The sequence below is a fragment of the Mirounga angustirostris genome, unplaced genomic scaffold, assembly GCF_029215605.1.
Source record: "Mirounga angustirostris isolate CCGP_5_RB_7025 unplaced genomic scaffold, mMirAng1.0.hap1 SCAF_2, whole genome shotgun sequence".
NCBI classification, from domain to species: Eukaryota; Metazoa; Chordata; class Mammalia; order Carnivora; family Phocidae; genus Mirounga; species Mirounga angustirostris.
Genome location: NW_026991710.1, coordinates 112,873,714 through 112,894,021, shown reverse-complemented (window position 1 = coordinate 112,894,021; position 20,308 = coordinate 112,873,714). Strand labels below are relative to the sequence as shown.

The 20,308-nt window shown below is 36.8% G+C and overlaps 1 pseudogene; it reads right to left on the bottom strand.

Moving 5' to 3' along the window:
* The window catches only part of LOC123848849 (SNW domain-containing protein 1-like), a 43,936-nt pseudogene extending 24,431 nt beyond the window's left edge, over window positions 1–19,505 (bottom strand).
* Window positions 19,506–20,308: the final 803 nt, after the last annotated feature.

The window sequence follows — 20,308 nt, the reverse complement described above, 5'->3', positions numbered from 1 at the left end:
TATTTTGTCTCCAGAGCATCTGTAAATATAGGTCATTGAATAGTAAATATAAATATTATGAGATCTTCCCTATTATAAACAAACAGATCAATTATGCACATAATTCTTATTATTTACAATAAATTATTTATTCAAGCAGCCTTTAGGTTCCATTTACTGTTTTGTTTCTATTTTTAAAATTTAGCTCTACTGTGTTTCATTGAACTTTGGTCACTGTTTATCATTATAGAAGTTACATTTCTCTCCATCGCAAACATTTTTAAAGTTGCTAACAATACAACATTGGTTTTTATTACTAAACTGGTCTGTTACAAAACATTTTTAATTGCACTGCTTTGTTGGATATCTCTTAGGCTTTACTTTAACCAATACATGGTGAAAATGGAATTAAATATTTTGAAGAACATCAGAGAAAACTAATGGTCTCAAGAAAGCCTCAAAAATTGTTTCTCCTAGAAAAATAAAGTAATGTTGTATTCAAAATTCTATGGCTACATTACAGGATAAAATTGGTAATTTCCTGTAACTCTGTGTTATTCCATTTACTGGTTACCTGACTCTCCAATTATGGGAATTTATTAATCATAAATCAAGTCAAGGCATTCATTTCATTTTCTTCTGTCTTTCTCTTTCCCTGGTTGCCAGGTGCAGAGACAGACAGGGAGTAGCCAGCCGCTCAGGGCGGGCTCACTGACTGTAACTATGTCTGAACGGGTCGGAGTGCTCAGCAGGGAGTATGTGTTCCTACAAACTTTCTGAAATATTAATATACAAAATTGTACTGAGGTTTCTGATAGCAGTAGACTGGCTGCTCTGTGGTTTTCTGATTAGGGTTCTATTGGTGATTCCGAGAAGTCAGTGGCGCCTAAATGGGTTAAGTCTAATGAGGTTTGGAAAGCTGATAGCATAATTTAAGATGACTTTCAATCTCAAAGCTGCAGACCTGGCTGACCCCAGCAAATTACAGTGTTTGTTAATGCTCTGTTCTAGACATCTTCTAGTCAACCAAAACCAGATATATTAAGTGAAAAAATCGAGTTGTGGTTCTCTAAGAAACGTTCCTGCCTGTTTTTGGACAGATCTTCTGATGACAATTTTTTTTAAGGCATCTGGTACTTCCTCATTTTTTAGGGGTTGAAATCATAAACACACGTGAGCGCAGAGTCATTTTACTTCTTGCTGGAGAAATATAATTACCTTAAAACTTTGTCATCATAATCTTATGCAATATGTTTCCCATGGGAAATCTAAAAACAACTTAAAGAATCATAGACAGAAGCAAAAGATAAAACCACAAACTTCCCATGCTAAAACAGGCAGAAAACTAAACTAAAACAAACAAACAATAACCCGAACAGTGTATGTTTAAACTCTATAAAATAAGAATGTGAAGAAAGGCTGTGATTTAAAAATTATTAAAATACATTTTTTTTACAGATTCAGTGTTAAAGAACTAGTGACAAAATTGAGGGACACTTTAGAAGTGATTATTCTCATGTATATTAAATATTAGGGATAAAATTATATATGAAATGCATTTCCAAAATCATAATTTGAGATAGCCAGTTTCTTTAAAGCTTAAGGCAACTATTTATAAACATAGCACTATGACAGATTTCCAGCATAATGAGAAACTGGACAAAATCTTAAAGCTTTGGAAACTTCTTTTGAAATTAGTTTCTCAGTCTCTTATAATTGGGGGTTTTTCTGAACTATGGAAAGTATTTTCTCCTATTTTTCAATATATTTTTAAAAATCTCTTTAGAGATCTGGATTGCTTTTTATCATGCAAATCTAATAAAGGAATTCCAATAAGTCAGAATTAGTAATAGTTCTGAACTAACTAAACACAAGTCTTTTTTGAACAAGTTAATGGTACAAATATTATGAAACAAATGTTTAATTATTTAAAGTAAAATGTTTCTCCATTTAAAAGTTTTTAATTCAGTGAGTATCAAAAAGTGTCTTTCCTCCAGTTAACTGAAACTACAGCCTCTTTTAAGTGTAATATTTTAAATAATTTTACTTTCTCTTTTAATAACTTTACATATTTTTATCAAGTAAGGCATTTTCATTAAAAATTAGTTTCCTATGATGAATATTTTGCTCAAAGTACAAAATTTAAAATTGATCTTAGGTACACCTGATGGCTCAGTTGGTTAAGCATGCAACTCTTGATTTCAGCTCAGGTCATGATCTCAGGATCATGGGATCGAGTCCACATCAGGCTCAGCCTGCTTAAGATTCTCTCTCTCCCTCTGCCCCTCCTCTCTGCTCACGCTTGAGTGTGCTCTCTCTCAAAAAAAATAGGTCTTAGAAGAAAATAATTCTATAAAATATTTAATATTTTAAAATCATAGTTTTGTTTCTTGTTTTGTTTTGTCTTGTTTTGTTTTGTTTTTTTGAAGGATTTTATTTTATTTTTTTTTAAGTAATCTCTATACCCAAGGTGGGGCCTGGACCTTATAACCCCAAGATCAAGAGTCACATGCTCCGTGGGACTGAGCCAGCCAGGTGCCCCTTAAAATCATAGTTTTTTTTAAAAAAAATTTCAATCCTTAAGGTCAATCATTAATTAACATTTTACTTTAGTAATTTGACACTCAATTAAAAGCTATTTGTGTTTTTAATTTGGAGTAGGGTGGTTGCTTGTAGCTCTTCAAAAGTACAAAATTCACTTTCTGTAAAACATGAAATATTTTATTTCATTTTATTTTGAAAGATTTATTTACTTGAGAAAGAGAGAGAAACAATGAGTGGGGAAGGGGCAGAGAGGGAGAGAAGCAGACTCCCCACTGAGCATGGAGACCAATGTGGGGCTCGATCCCAAAACCCTGAGGATCACTACCTGAGCCGAAATCAAGAGTTAAATGCTTAACCGACTAAGCCACCCAGGCACCCCAAAACATGAAATATTTAAAAACTGCTTTAGTAAAAACTGTGATATGAAATATACCCAATATATTTGAGATTAGTTTTAAGCAAATATATAGAATTTTATGTTCTTAAGTATCTATTGCACTTCAAATCAGTTACTGTAGATGGTTACCTATGTATTTCAACAGTGCAGTCAGTTCTTCAAAAATTTTGATATTCCTTTTAGAATTTACTTACATTCTGCCTCTAAAGCACATAATTAAACATTTAAAGTTACTGTGGCAGTCCTTGATTTCACCCAAAAGCTTTTTTGTGATATATGCACTTTTACTTGATTGTTTTTAAAACCAACAACCAAAAAGTCTCAGTCCTTTAAAAAAAAAAAAATTGGACTTTTAAGGTAGTTCCAAGAAGACAACAAAGTAATTTAAATATAGCTTCATTAGCAGAAGGTTTATCTAAAAAAGAGGGATCATCAATTTAAATGGGAATACTATTTGATTGAAGTAGTAAATTTAAATGTTTAACTCATACACTATTTGCAATTTCAAACAGCCCCACAACAACATTTATGTTTTAAGTATTTTGCAGGTTAGTGTAAAATAAAAGTCAAGATGCCATGTTTATATTATTGCAAAATAATCCCAGGAATTAATTTTACAAATAACATTTCCTAAAATAAATAGGACTTTGCTAGTTAAAATGTGAAATTGGGACAGCTTTTCTCTGACTCTTGATCGTACTTAGGAAATGTTGGCAGCAATTATAGATAAAAATTCCATATCAAGTGATCTATGCATTTTCTAGATTTTTATATGGTTGTTTTGCATGAATTTCATATGTAGTTATTTAAATATTTATTTGCTATTCACTGCCTAGGGGCAACATTATCTAAAAACAGATAAGAGTTAAACTGAACAGGTTTGTGGGGCAGGAGTGGGCTGGAGGGGTGAAAAATACTTTGGGTCTATAATCTTGCTTAGGTCATTAACCAACATCTCGATAGAACACTTTTCAGCGGGAAAGGGAGATGAATGCTGTCGTCTTTCCTCTCCATTTATTTTTTATGGTTATTTATTCACAGATGATGTGGGCAGACTGTGTGCAGAGAGAAAGCATGGGTAATTTACAGGCAGATGTAACCCTCAATTGGCTAAGATATTCAAAGTGCTCTAAGGAATTAAGAGGAAAGTAGGTCATTTGAATCATAAACATTTTGAACATTTACTCCATAAATGAAGCTAATATGTACTCATTCTAAAAGTAAAGGAAAAAAATTGGCTTCAAACAGGATAAAGAAGAAAATTAAACAAAACAGAATTATTAAACCATCTTAGTTTCCACACCTCTATGAATGTCAGTGGGAGGTCTACTTCTGACAGTGTACAAACCAGCAGGAGAGTTTACTAATGAAAGACAAGATACATGTGTTGACATAGCATTAAATGACTGGTTTGTCACTCCCCCAGGATGTGAATTGTGGATTCTACACTGTAGTAGGGCAAACTAACTGCTTTTATCCTCTTGTTTTCTTAATTTTAACTCTTCACACAAATTAACAGCTCTCTGTTTGCCATTTGCATGTTTATTTCTTGTCATGCTTGGTTAAAATGAAAACTGGCCCACTAGTTAGGGCACTTCAAAATTTAGTACTTTTTCAAAGACCTGTGAGATGACTTAATGAGTATGCAATGCAATTCTCTTAAGTCAAATTAAATATAAGCTGTCTATGTTCCATCCTGCAAGAGTACATTGTATATGATATACATTGAGAATACTCAAAAAAGGAAGGTTTTATGTCTTCCATGTCTAAAAAAAATGCAATATAATTGGCTAGTTATGGATTTTTGGTCCTGCCACAGAGAAATTTCTGAATTATAAGATTGCAGATCTATGGCATTGTGTCCCTGAATATGAACAGCAACGGGACCTAAAAAGATCAAAGCTCAAGTTTTCCTTTGAAAAAGAGACTGTTGTGTGCTCGCTTCGGCAGCACATATACTGAAAAAGAGACTGTTGTAAGAAAAACAATTTTCTCCTTGTTATCACCATGGGATATATCCATGGGCTAGATTGGTAACATTGTCATTCAAATTCTTTAAAGTCAGTTTTTCAGGGTAAAAGAATAATCAAAATTAAAGCACACCCCTGAGGATCATGAAATTTAGTTAACTCTGACAGCAACATTAGCAGGTGGATAGCAGTGGCCAGGGAAGAGGACTTATAACTAGATAAAGGTAAAAGTAAGGAATCTATTAGTCTTCAAGTTTTTCTTTTACTATCAACATCATAAGAATTAGTTTTATTAGTACTTTTTTTTTTTTTTTCTTTTGACAGAGCGGGAGACAGTGAGAGAGGCAACACAAGAAGGGGGAGTGAAAGAGGAAGAAGCAGGCTCCCCGCTGAGCAGGGAGCCTGACGCGGGGCTCGATCCCAGGACCCTGGGACCATGACCTGAGCCGAAGGCAGATGATTAACAACTGAGCCACCCAAGCGCCCCGATTAGTACTTTTAATTAAGAGATTAACACAAAGGTCATCTACAAGAAGAAACTGACTTAATCTGCAGTTATCAATGCTTACATATTTATTACAGACTGAGATTGATATGAGCGCATGAATCGTGATTTGACAATTATTGGCAAGTGGCATCTTCCCTCCAGAAAATCAGCAGTGTATCCTTAATCTAATGAGTGTATGCTCACCTATGTTGGTTTAGAAATATAATACTTTAGGGCGCCTGGGTGGCTCAGTCGGTTAAGTGACTGCCTTCGGCTCAGGTCGTGATCCTGGAGTCCCGGGATCGAGTCCCGCATCCGGCTCCCTGCTCAGCGGGGGGTCTGCTTCTCCCTCTGACCTGCTTCCCTCTCGTGCTCTCTGTCTCAAATTAAAAAAAAAAAAAAAAATCTTAAAAAAAAAAAGAAATATAATACTTTAAAATTCCAACAATTCTATTTGTTTTAGATGTAATGTTGTTAAAGTGAGAAAATTTGGTCAGTTTTAAGAGAACCAAATTTTAGAAAACATACTGAAATTGAATATTGCTTAAAAACAGTAGGGTGTGTCTAATTACTGGAAATTAACAATTTCCAGAAACAAGTCTGATAAATATGTTTTAAATTTGATTATGTTAGTCTTTTTAGCCACAGCAAGCCTGATAATTACCTGCACTGATCTTGTTTAACAGCACTGAGAACTTCTGTGAAAATATTATTGGAAATGATTCTTCCATAAAGTATATAGATATAGATAGCATATTCCACTCTAAGAAAACATAACAGCTTAAAAAAGAGAGAGTAAATATTATCTGATTTAAATACTAGGTGCCTAGGATATCAGAGTGATTAGATACAGCAATTAACTTATTTGTTTAACCCTCAGCTGCAGAATGAATTTAGTTTTGAAGTATATGTAAGGCCTTTCTTCTTTCTCTTTCCTTCTATTTCCTTTCCTTTCTTCCTATCTTTTCCTTCCCTTTATCTTATTCTAATTTTTTCTCCTCTTCTATAATCACCAATTCTACTTTTCCTCTCTTCCCCATAGACTATTATGTATCAATAAATGTCCTTGAATTAAAGGCATATTTGAAAAACACATAAAGTATGCATATTACATTAAGTAAATAATATTGTTCTAGACATTATTCTCTTTAGTTTTACTCAATAGTACCTTTTTTTTTTTTTGAGTTTTATCATGTTAGTGCACATACTTTAAAGTTTCTCTTTTGACTATTCTTGGATTGTATTCCATAGTAGCATCCATGATATTATTTACCATCCTGCTGATAGATTAGCTAATAGATTTTAGATTGTGTTCACTCTCTAGTACTCAAGAAATGCTATGGTAAAAACCCTTGTACTATGTCCCCTTAGGAACCTAACTCCCAGTTTTTCTAGTATGGATGCTCAGGTATGGAGTGCTGGATCATCATATAGGACTAGCCATAATTTCATTAACTTACTACTTGTGTATTATGAAGATTGTCTCCCCACACCCTCACTATCATTCACTGGTACTTGACTTCCACATTTTTGTCAAATAGGTGGGTATAAAATGGTTTTGTATTTATTTTAAATTCTCAGCAAAACCATTGAGCTTCACATATTTGTGGATCATTTGATTTTTACCTATAAATTTGCTTTATACATTTTTCATAAAATACTTTTCTAACCAACTTGTTTTATATTTATAAACTGTCATGAATGTTGTTTTGTCATTGCAATTCTCTTCCCCTACCATCACCAGTTTGCTTTCTCTGAAGAGAAATTCACCAAATTTTTAACTTATTTTTATTTTAGGAAGTTGCTTATTTTAAGAGGCCCTGCCCCACTTTAAGCTACAAGTATGTATTTTGGCCTTTCTTTAAAGTCATGTGGTAGCAACTTCTTCCTAGAAACATTGCCAAAGGCAAGGGAAGCAAGGGCAAAAATGAACTGTTGGGACTTCATCAAGATAAAAGCTTTTGCACAGCAAAAGAGACAGTCAACAAAACCAAAAGACAACTGACAGAATGGGAGAGGATATTTGCAAATGACATATCAGATAAAGGGCTAGTATCCAAAATCTATAAAGAACTTATTAAACTCAACACCCAAAGAACAAATGATCCAATCAAGAAATGGGCAGAAGACATAAACAGACATTTTTCCAAAGAAGACACCCAAGTGGCCAACAAACACATGAAAAAGTGCTCATCATCGCTCAGCATCAGGGAAATCCAAATCAAAACCTCAATGAGATACCACCTCACACCAGTCAGAATGGCTAAAATTAACAAGTCAGGAAATGACAGATGTTGGCGAGGATGCAGAGAAAGGGGAACCCTCCTACACTGTTGGTGGAAATGCAAGCTGGTGCAGCCACTCTGGAAAACAGTATGGAGGTTCCTCAAAAAAGTTGAAAATAGAGGTACCATATGATCCAGCAACTGCACTACCGGGCATCTACCCCAAAGATACAAATGTAGTGATCCGAAGGGGTACGTGCACCCCGATGTTTATCCACAATAGCCAAACTATGGAAAGAACCAAGATGCCCATCAACAGATGAATGGATAAAGAAGAAGTGGTATATATATACAATGGAATATTATGCATCCATCAAAAGGAATGAAATCTTGCCATTTGCAACGACATAGATGGAACTGGAGTGTATTATGCTGAGTGAAATAAGTCAATCAGAGAAAGACATATATCATATGACCTCACTGATATGAGGAATTCTTAATCTGACTGGGTGATAGACATTGGGGATGGTATGTGCTATGGTGAGCACTGTGAATTGTGCAAGACTGATGAATCACAGACCTGTACCCCTGAAACAAATAATACATTATATGTTAAAAAAAAGAAGAAGAAGGAGAAGAAGGAGAAGAAGAAGAAGAAGAAGAAGAAGAAGAAGAAGAAGAAGAAGAAGAAGAAGAAGAAGAAGAAGGAGGAGAAGAAGAAGAAAGCAGAAAGGGAAAAATGAAGGGGGGGAAATCGGAGGGGGAGATGAACCGTGAGAGACTATGGACTCTGAGAAACAAACTGAGGGTTCTAGAGGGGAGGGGTGGGGGATGGGCTAGTCTGGTGATGGGTATTAAAGGGTTACCATCTGTTATAGCCATTCCAGTTTTGGTTTCCTGTTTGTTTGAGTGCCATAAGTGTCAGCAGCCTGCTACATGTTGAATGTGAAGTCAGATGTCAATCACAAGCCACTGAATATAAGAAACCAGCTAAAAGTTCCTTGCTGATACTTCTGGAGGAAGCCTCTTTGACACCTTCTCTATTCAACTCCTGCAGCCTCCGTATTCAGCAATATCTCAGCCAATACCCTTAACTCCTTTTTTTTCACTTCATGGGAAGAAGGGAAACCAGGAACATGTGCTGATGTACAATTTCTCTCCATGAATTCAGAATCCACTGCTTTACGGTTCTAGGGCTCTATGATGCTGACCTAATAAAAGCATGCCTCATTCAAAGAAAAGGGCTTGTACAAATTTTCTTTTCCAGAACTTCCAGAAAGCACAGGCCGTCGACTATCCTCAGATACTCAGAGCTCCCAATATATATTTGACTCAAGAAAGATAGATTGAGGGGCGCCTGGGTGGCTCAATTGATTAAGCAACTGCCTTCAGTTCAAGTCATGATCTCAGGGTTCTGGGATTGACCTGTGTTTGGGCTCCGCTCAGCAGGGAGTCTGCTTCTCTCTCTCCCTCTGCCCCCCACCCAGCTCCTGCTCTCTCTCTTCTCTCAAATAAATAAATAAAATCTTAAACAAAAAAAAGATAGATTGAAAATGTGGTAGAGGGAATCTCTATGAATACTCCATCAGAATAGTACCCCCAAAGAAGAATATTTTATGTCCTTCAAAATAAACAGCATAGATTACATGATCCTTAAAAAATGCAATCAATATGTTTATTTGTTTGCCAAATAATTATTGAGTGCCTACTATATGTCAAGCACAATAGGAGGCATAGAGCATGAGCAGAAACATATGCTGACCTTGCCCTCATAAAACCTAAAGTCTAGTATAAGAAACAAACATCAATTAAAAAAAAATAGAGGGGCGCCTGGGTGGCTCAGTTGGTTAAGCGACTGCCTTCGGCTCAGGTCATGATCCTGGAGTCCCTGGATCGAGTCCCGCATCGGGCTCCCTGCTCAGCAGGGAGCCTGCTTCTCCCTCTGACCCTCCCCCCTCTCATGTGCTCTCTCTCTCTCATTCTCTCTGTCTCAAATAAATAAATAAAATCTTAAAAAAAAAAAAAATAGAAGCTGAAATTGTGTCCAAACAATGACAAAAATATAAATGTGATGTACCATGAGAAAGACATATACTGAGTTCTGGGACACATAATGGGCAGGTGCCACCTGGGCAGAGAGATGGAAGACAGTTTCATGGAGTAAGAGATGTTTGGATTAAATAAAGAGGATATATATGAGTTTCCTGCACAAAGAATAGATAGAGTTGTAGGCTGATAACTCCAGTGAAGATAGCGAAGAGACACAATGCAAATAACTTTAGATGGATTAGTAGAAACAAGAATGAGGGCTTTCCTAATTACAATAAAATTTTGTTTATATCCTTAGAGTAATGAGAGTGACTCTAAAATTTTAATCAGCAAGCAGCATAATCAGATTATTGTTTAGAACAACAACAACAACCAAAACCCTGCTTACCATAGAGAAAATGGATTTGAGCAAGGGAGGCCAATTGAGGGCCTACTGCAGTGTTCAAAGGACAAAAGCCTCAATGGCTAGAAGTAATGTACTGCTAGAGACATGGACATTGGGATTGATCAAACAGATGTTTGATTTAGTGTTTGAAGAAGAGGGAGGCATCAAGCATAATTTCTACGTTCTTTTTTTCTTAAGTGGATGAATGTTGGTTCACATTCATGAGAAGGATGGAAATGTTATAAAACCAGTTTCAAAATGATAGTCTTATTGTCAATTATGAACATGTTTTAGGTTGTTTAAAATATCAAAAGCAAATACAAGGTAAAAAGAATACTAGGCTGGAAATACACATTAGATGTCCATCTCTGTTTAAGTGGAATTGAAGTCATTGGTAAAAGCTGGGCTAACTAATGTGAATGGTGGCAGGATACAGATTTTAATTATACTAAAGAGGAAAACAAGAGAAGAATTCATAAGGCTAAAGACAAATTAGGAGTGTTTGATATGAATAAAGCCAAAGGAAGACAGTTTAGAGAAAGAGAAACTTTCAAAGGTGTGGGAAGCTTCTGGAGTCAAGTACAAAGAGGAAGAATTCCCAATGGGTTTAATCACGTGAAGGTGAGTTGTGATTTATTAAAGTAATACAAATAGAACCTGTTTTGCAAAAGGTTGATGGGTAAAAGAGAGTTGAGAAGATGGAGACTGATTTTTAGAAAACTCAATACAAGATTTTGAATGAGTCAGAGAAAGACAAATACTATATGATCTCACTTATATGTGGAATCTAAAAATAAAAACAAAACCATAGATACAGAAAACAGATTGGCAGTTGCCAGAGGTAGGGAGTAGGAGTAGGTGAAATGGGTAAAAGCAGTAAAGAGTTAATGACTTCTAGTTTTAAAATAAGTAAGTCATGGGGCTGTAGTGTACAGCATGCTGACTATAGTTAATAATACTGTATTGTATATTTGCTAAGAGAGTAGAATTTAAAAGTTCTCATCACGGGCGCCTGGGTGGTTCAGTTGGTTAAGCGACTGCCTTCGGCCCAGGTCATGATCCTGGAGCCCCTGGATCGAATCCCGCATCGGGCTCCCTGCTCAGCGAGGAGCCTGCTTCTCCCTCTAACCCTCCCCCCTCTCATGTACTCTCTCTCTCTCTCATTCTCGCTCTCTCAAATAAATAAATAAATCTTAAAAAAAAAAATGTTCTCATCACAAGAAAAAAATTGTCATTAGGTGTGATAATGGATATTAACTAGACTTACTTGGGAATACCTGCACATATGGAATTATTATGCTATATACCTGAAATATGTTATATGTCAATTATAAGTCATTAACATTAAAAGAAAAGAGTTGGGTTCCATAAGCAGAGGTCTGGAAACTCCCCCAAGTTAAGTTAAAACAATTATAGGTTTCATGTCATTTGTTTTCCATTTCTCAGGGATTACTGTCCTTACTTTCTTGATGTCTGGTGTCTGGAAAACTGCTATTTCATATTTTTTGGTCCTTTTATTTGTGTGTGTGTGTGTGTGTGTGTGTGTGTAGTTGTTTGGTTTTTATAAGCCAAGTACATGAGGGTAAACCTGATGTACTGATTCCTGATATACCACCTTGGTTGAAAATGGAAGTCTCCTGCCTATAGATTTTAGATAGAATAAATATAGTGTGTGAAAAAATGTGAAAAGTCAAGAAAGACTCCAAGATTCTGGCTGAAACTATTATAAATATGAAATTGTTGCTAATTGAGGAAGAAAAGATGCCTCCATGACCCTTCTTAAGAGGTGGTGGTATTCTTTACCTACAGTTCCCAAATCTGGCTGCAAATGAGAATCCACTAGTGGACGAGCTTTTTACAATATGCCCGAATTCCTCCCAAACACTTACAGCAGAGGTTTTTTAGAAGATTCCCACATTATTCTAATGTTCAGCCATGGTTGAAAAACAGGCTCTATACTACGAACCACTTAGGGATCTTATAAATTTCAAATTCTTATTCAGTTTTTCAAGGTGATAAACTTTGTATTTCTAACAACGTCCTAGCTGATCCCAATGCTGCTGGTGCAAATTTTGCACAGCAAGTCACTGCTATTGAAATTCATGATAGAGCTGTATCACAGTAAAGATTAATCTGATATACTGTGTAAAACATTTGTGTTAGCTCTTCTGTATTAAAAAGATGTATGAAATAAAAGATTTAACGGCTAACTAAGTTTGGCAAACAGTGAGTTAAACAAGGTTAGAGAGTTTTCTTTATTGCAGGATTTTCCATAGCTAACGCCTTCCTAATGTTTCTTTTTCCCATATCCTGTTTTCGTGGAGAATGTTATAGGATTAGCAATTTGCAAAACCCACTATCTCTATCTCGTACTAATGCAGAAGTTAAGCTATCTTCAAATAATATTTGCTACTTTCTTAAAAGCTTAAAATTTTACTGAAACATCTATATAACTGATTTGTTTTTAGTTTCCTAATCTGATTCATGACTTGATTCTAATTTATTTACAAATCCAAAAAGGTTTTATAAAAAACAAATTAATCAGGCTTTGGATTTTAAAGTGATTATGTTGTACATATGACTGATTCTTTGTTTAGACTTAAAAATGAGTGACAAGTGACTATTCTTTTTCTTTGTTCTCTTTTATAGCATTTCCATGCACACATTTTCCGGATTCTCTTTGTGTAATTTGATAGCATGTTACTTACTGATATATTTTTATTTACCAGCATTCGGCAAACATATAAAATAAGAGAAAAACAATCTTTCCACAAAATTACAGTGAGCTTTCATTAACAGAAAAAAAAAAGTTTTGTAAATTTTCTTAAATAATAATTAGACCGGTTTTATGTAGATGAGAATTCTGATTGACCACAACAAAATTCATTACCTCTTCAGAAGTTCAGTGATGAAACCCAAACTTGCCATGATTTACCAGCCTAGAGGTGACTATAAGCTCATTTTACATAGATGTTCAAATGACAATGAGTCCTAGTTTCTGCTGTCTCATGTGGGAAGGACTTCGGCATCATTCCTGACACTTCTCACACCACAATATTTAGGGTCATAAATACTTTGAAATTTCCCCAAGAGGTTTGTGTCTCACAAATACTCAGGCTCCTATTTTTCTGTTCTAGTCTCCTTATATAGATGTGTTGCCCATCCCTGGGATTTGCTGCTCTACCAAAGGCAGAGATCCGATTAAGAGACATCAGTCAAGGGCGCCTGGGTGGCTCAGTCGTTAAGCGTCTGCCTTCCGCTCGGGTCCTGATCCTGGAGTCCCGGGATCGAGTCCCACATCGGGCTCCCTGCTCGGCGGGAAGCCTGCTTCTCCCTTTCCCACTCCCCCTGCTTGTGTTCCTGCTCTCGCTGTCTCTCTCTGTCAAATAAATAAAATCTTAAAAAAAAAAAAAAAAGAGAGAGACATCAGTCAACAGGTGGGTCATGCTGGGGGTGAAGGGGTTGTGGGACCAGAGATATAATTGGGTAACCTACACCAAAGATACATGGAATGTACTGAGAATCAAAACGAATTACACAGGTTACAGTTTATATTAACATAAATTTACTGTCCCATTAATTAATTTGCTGTTCATTAATATGTTTACAGTGCTAGAAAACTCTTGTTCGGGAACGTACAATTTCCAAATATTTTCATTTTAGGAACTTTTTGAAAGATATATCAGCTTTTTACTAGGAAGCATCAAATAATAGTTTACACCTTTCAATTCTTCCAAATCTTTGCCTGGTTGTTCTTGCCAATTCTAAATTATTACATCATGACTCTTATCCTAACTGAGCCCCTCCCCTGAAAATTCCTCCATAAACAAGACTTCAAAATCTTAATAAATATCCTGACTTTGTCATTCTCTCTCAGAGATGCTACTAAGACACCGGCAAAGTGGTGCTCTCCTGTCGAACGCGAATGTGAATATGTTTATCTTTCTGCACAAACAGGACTTTCTGATAGAGACAAAGAGCACTCTATAATGATAAAGAATGTCTCGTTTTTCCTAAAACCATTTACTCCCCATATTCTAAAGTGATAGTTTTGGAACCATGTGTTTACATTTCAAATGGTAATAAAATCCAGAGCCATTCGTTACATTCCAAAATGTGAGAACCTAGGTGACTTTCCCCTTCTTTCCCAAGACAGGGTTTGTTTACATTCCAAAGTAAAAAAAAAAGACTTTGGAGTGGGGAGTGGAGTCAGTATGCCAACACCTATATATTAAACTTCCAATTTTATAATTTCAATTCTTCTCCTATGGTATAGTATGGGTCTCCTACTTCTCCCTTCCACATGCAGGTCCATCTGATTCTCACCACATTGCTTCCTGGAAGAAAATGCAACATGGACAAACGGTACTAAAATATTGTACAAATAATTAATTTTGCCTTTGATCCAGAAACCTTGTATGTACTGTCACAATAAAAGAAATTATAAATATACATTTACTCCTTTATCATATAAGCAATATATTTAGCCTTCTGGGGGCGCCTGGGTGGCTCAGTTGGTTAAGTGTCTGCCTTAGGCTCAGGTCATGATCCTGGGGTCCTGAGATCAAGTCCCACATAGGGCTTCTTGCTCAGCATGGAGCCTGCTTCTCCCTCTGCCTCTGCCCCTGTTTGTGCTCTCTCTGTCTCTTTCCCTCATATAAATAAATAAAACTTAAAAATAAAATTAGCCTTCTGTTACTAAGAGGTTGTTTTGGTGACATTTTTTTATTATGTTATGTTAATCACCATACATTACATCATTAATTTTTGATGTAGTGTTCCATGATTCATTGTTTGCGTATAACACCCAATGCTCCATTCAGTACGGGCCCTCCTTAATACCCATCACCAGGCTAACCTGTCCCCCCACCTTCCTCCCCTCTAGAACCCTCAGTTTGTTTCTCAGAGTCCATCGTCTCTCATGGCTCATCTCCCCCTCCGATTCCCCCCCTTCATTCTTCCCCTGCTATCTTCGTCTTCTTTTTTTTTTTTTTTTTTTTTTTAGCATATGTTGTATTATTTGTTTCAGAGGTACGGGTCTGTGATTCAACAGTCTTACACAATTTATAGCACTCACCATAGCACACACCCTCCCCAATGTCTATCACCCAGCCACCCCATCCTTCCCATGCCCCACCACTCCAGCAACCCTCCGTTTGTTTCCTGAGATTAAGAATTCTTCATATCAGTGAGATCATATGACACATGTCTTTCTCTGACTTATTTCACTCAGCATAATACCCTCCAGTTCCATCCACGTCATTGCAAATAGCAAGATTTCATTCCTTTTGTTGGTTGCATAATATTCCATATAATATTCCATTATATATATATATATATATATATATATATATATATATATATATATATATATACATACATACCACATCTTCTTTATCCATTCATCTGCCGATGGACATCTTGGCTCTTTCCATAATTTGGCTATTGTGGACATTGCTGCTACAAACATCGGGGTGCACATACCCCTTAGGATCCCTGCATTTGTATCTTTGTGGTAAATACCCAGTAGTGTAATTGCTGGGTCATATGGTATCTCTATTTTCAACTTTTTGAGGAACCTCCATACTGTTTTCCAGAGTGGCTGCATTTTTTTTTAAGATTTTATTTATTTGAGAGAGAGAATGAGAGAGAGAGAGCACATGAGAGGGGGGAGGGTCAGAGGGAGAAGCAGACTGCCTGTTGACAGGGAGCCCGGCGCAGGACTCGATCCTGGGACGCCAGGATCATGACATACGCCAAAGGCAGTCACTTAACCAACTGAGCCACCCAGGCACCCCAGAGTGGCTGCATTTTTGAGAGCCAGTATTCAATGGTGCTGAATTTCACAATGGTTTTATGAATTAAAAAAAAAAAAAAAAGAGAGAGAGAGAAAAGAGAAAAAAGAAGAAAAAAGAAAAGAAAAGAAAAGAAAAGAAAAGAAAAGAAAAGAAAAGAAAAGAAAAGAAAAGAAAAGAAAAAGAGAAAAGAAGAAAATCACCTCAGCTCTTCTGTCCTTGGGAGCTCAGAAACGCACTTTGATGATAGTGAAGGTTTAGAAAGTGCCATACTCCTTCATTGTTCACCTCCTTCCCCTATTACCCTACAAAATCCCACATAATCCACAAGCAAATGACATAGATATCAAGGTTTTGCAAGCTGATGCCTAAAGGATTAATTAGTCCATCTGTTACCCTAAAACACCAATTAGGGCTCAGTAAAGACACCTTACTATAATCCAAAATATTTCTATGGGCCCAATATACTCCTACATGACACCCAAGAGATTCAGGGTAATGAGGGACTCTCTACATCTCCAGGAAAATGTTGATTAATTTTTTTCAAAGCTTTTCAGATGGAACCATGTGTTACACTGCTATTCCTGCTTTGCCAAAAAAAAAATTGCAGTCAGCCTCCATCAGTCTGTCTTATATTCCTTATGCTCACTAAGTCCTCCAGCCTCTCTGCATGGTATGTCCTGCTATAATCCTAAATTCCCAGTGTAAAATTCATCCAAACACTGGAAGATCTCTTCTACACTCAACCTTACTGGTTTGAAATCTCAGATAGTTTAACGTGGTCTTATTTTTAAAATTTAAAAATATGTAATATGTGGTGCTTCTTAAGCATTTATGTGCATTACAAATCACTTGGGGTCTTGTCACATTGCAGATTCTGATTCAGTAAGTCTAAGTAGGGCTTGAGTGTCGGCATTTGCAACAAGCTTCCTGGTGATGCTGCCATGAATGGTCTAAAGACTCCACATGAGGTAGCAAGGTGTTATAGGAAACCAAGGCTCCAGGAGAAGAGTTTGCACATTTCAATAAATGTAAGGAAGGCCTTCTAAGATAAAATGAGCTATTACCATTGAAAATGCAGAAGCCAACTGTGTTGACAACGTGAGAATTGTACTTCAAAGGGAATCATGACAACTGTGTACTAAATCCTTTCCTTTTCCTTCACTTTTCCTCTCTATTCTCTTCCTTTGTGTCTAAATACCCATTCTTTCTTCTTTTTCATTTCCATACTGATTCTTAATCTCTTTTGATCCCCCTCCATTCAGCTTCCAAGACATGATTTTTATATATTTATAAGTAATATATTTATTACTTTCAGATCCATTTCCAAATGGTCTTGCTATGTTTCTGCTTTTGTACCACCTAACTTGTCCACATTCAGGGTGATCTTATAAGGGAATGAGCTATCAATATTGCACAATACTTTTGGAGGGATGTGAAAAGGATTTTAGCATTGTGACTTATGCTAGACCAAAAGATATATAATATTCTCTAACAGTAAGTTTTCCCAAGAGTAAGCAATTGTGTAATGATTTTTTTTTTTACTTTTATTTTTTTTCTAAATGTTTTTATTTGAAACAAATAGTTGCACCAAGCAAGAGCTTACTTTCCACACTCCAAATTAAAACAGAGCACAATAGGGTCAAATGTCATTTGGCAGGACAGTCCCAGTATGTGAACATAACTTCTGCCTACTGTGGTCGGGGCAATTTTATTCATCAGCAGTCATCCTTTTTTTTTTTTTTTTTTAATTTTTTTATTATGTTATGTTAATCACCATACATTACATCATTAGTTTTTGATGTAGTGTTCCATGATTCATTGTTTGCGTGTAACACCCAATGCTCCATTCAGTACATGCCCTCTTTAATACCCATCACCAGGCTAACCCATCCCCCACCCCTCCCCTCTAGAACCCTCAGTTTGTTTCTCAGAGTCCATAGTCTCTCATGGTTCATCCCCCCCTCCGAATCCCCCCCTTCATTCTCCCCTTCCTGCTATCTTTTTTTTTTTTTTTTTAAGATTGTATTTATTTATTTGAGAGAGAGAGAATGAGAAAGGGCACATGAGAGGGAGGAGGGTCAGAGGGAGAAACAGACTCACTGCTGAGCAGGGAGCCCGATGCAGGACTCGATCCCGGGACTCCAGGATCATGACCTGAGCCAAAGGCAGACGCTTAACGACTGAGCCACCCAGGCACCCCCCTTCTTGGCCTTTCTGCCTATGGTCTGAACCAGAAAATTCTTTTTCAGGAACAAAACTCGTGGTCTTTTTTCTGGCTTCTAGGTCATCACCATACATGTCCTTGTCCAGAATTTTCCTGGACATGAAAATATTCTGGGCCATATCTTTACTACCTTTCTAGGCTTAATCATAACCATTATAAATTTCATCTTCTCTACCTGCAAAACCACTGTCCACACCCTTGGATTGGTTGAAGATCCTTTGGTCATACTGGACTTCATTGGACTTCTGAGGATTGGGCACATCAGGAGGAATTACTTCACTGATATCTTGATTTTCATTTCTCTGTAGTTTTAACCTCTTATAAAGAGCTGCTCTGGAAAGATTCTCCCCCCTTGTGCTGTCTCTCCTTTCGCCTATCATGCTGGATTTCATCCCTCTCAGGTGCCTCTCCAACCTCTTTTTCCACATGGGTTTTGATCCTAACTCGTCTCTCCCTGGCTTTCTGGGCCATTTCTCTAATTTTGCCTTCATGTTTCTCCTTTTCTTTTTGAGCCATAGTTCTCTCTACTTGAGCCCATATTTCTACAGCTTCACAAGCCTTCCAATAAGCAATATAGAGGGTTCCCCCGGCAGCTTGGCAAAGTTCTCATTGATGTGCACTGTTTGCACCCCTTTTCCATTAGCGGCCAGATGTTTGTCTAATGAAATTGTATAACCCTTTGATTTTTCCAGTTTGAAATACAAGGAGGAATCTTCCGTTCTTATTCCTTCATGGTCCTCTTTTGGCTAGGAGAATGCATGACAGGTGAAGGAGGAGAAGGTGGTTCTCAGGGGATTTTCTTATTAATCTTAAAACTTGGAGGTTCCACTGGATCTTTCTGCATTTCCACCATCCAATTAACTCTCTGTTTAGCTCCAGAGTTGAAAGCCACTCCTTGTTGATATGGTGTGTGTCAAATATACTGAGCAGGAGCCAGTTTATTAGCTGCTCGAACTGGCATGGCTGCAGCAACCTTCTGTGGCATAGATTTTTCTAGGGTTACCCTTGCCTTTTCTGTTATCTCTTTAATGGCCTCTTCATCAGGTCTTTGCAGGTCTGGGTTATCTGTATTCAGATGCCTTTGGAACCAGGTCAGTGTACTTATTTTAAATGACCTTGTCTTTTGACTGCCCTTGCCGAGCAATTGCATCGTATTTAATTTTTCCTTCAGCATCCACCTGAATGGCCAGTGCATTTGACATTTTTTCCTTTCATCCCAAATCCCCAGTGGACACTGGGCTACATGGATCTCTGGAAAAGTACCTCCATCTCCAAAATCCTCTAATAACTGAGATATTCAGACTTTCTGGTACCCATATGGGGAAGGTTCTCTTTGGGAGGAGACCAGTGAGGTCTGTCATAATCCCTGGGATCTTGCCTTTCCTTCAGCCTCAAGTTGGTCCTGAGGTAGCTGAGTAGATGCAGGTAAAAAGCTGGTGAGTGCCATCTTCTTCCATTTCTTTGAGCATGAGCTATAATGATTTTTAACAGATGTTCTTTACTGGTATCACCTTACCTACGGTCTTCAACACATACGCTCATAATTATATTATAAACACTGTATTAGCTTTGCTGAAGCCATTTTACAGATATATTGTTTTTTCCAAAAAATAAAAATTCTAGACTTACTGGATTACTGATATTTTTATTCTTCTTTTGTGTTTCTTCCTTTATTTTATTTTATTTTATTTATTTATTTTAAAGATTTTGTTTATTTATTTGACAGAGAGAGATACACAGCGAGAGAGAGAACACAAGCAGGGGGAGTGGGAGAGGGAGAAGCAGGCTTCCCGCAGAGCAGGGAGCCCGATGCGGGGCTCGATCCCAGGACTCTGGGATCACGACCTGAGCCGAAGGCAGACGCTTAACGACTGAGCCACCCAGGCGCCACCCTCTTCCTTTATTTTAAATATTTTATACAGATACAGGGACAAGGGTTGAAATGTGACATAAATTTTCTGGAAATAGATTGTCTTGGTCGGAAAGCATAAATAAATGCTAGTACTATATATATATATATATTTTTTTTTTTCTGGTTAAAGTAGGAAAAGCATACATAAGTTAAGGTTATGAAATTAAAAACTAATTTTTATAGGGTTATTTTTTTTTTTTTCTTATTTTGGCTTTTGCTGCTTTCCTGTTTTGTGACTAAGGAGAAATGTGAGGGATGCTTGGAAGCAAAATCAGCTATAAGGAGTGTGAGATCATTAGTATAAAAGAAAGAACAAAAACAACTCCCAAGGTAAAAAA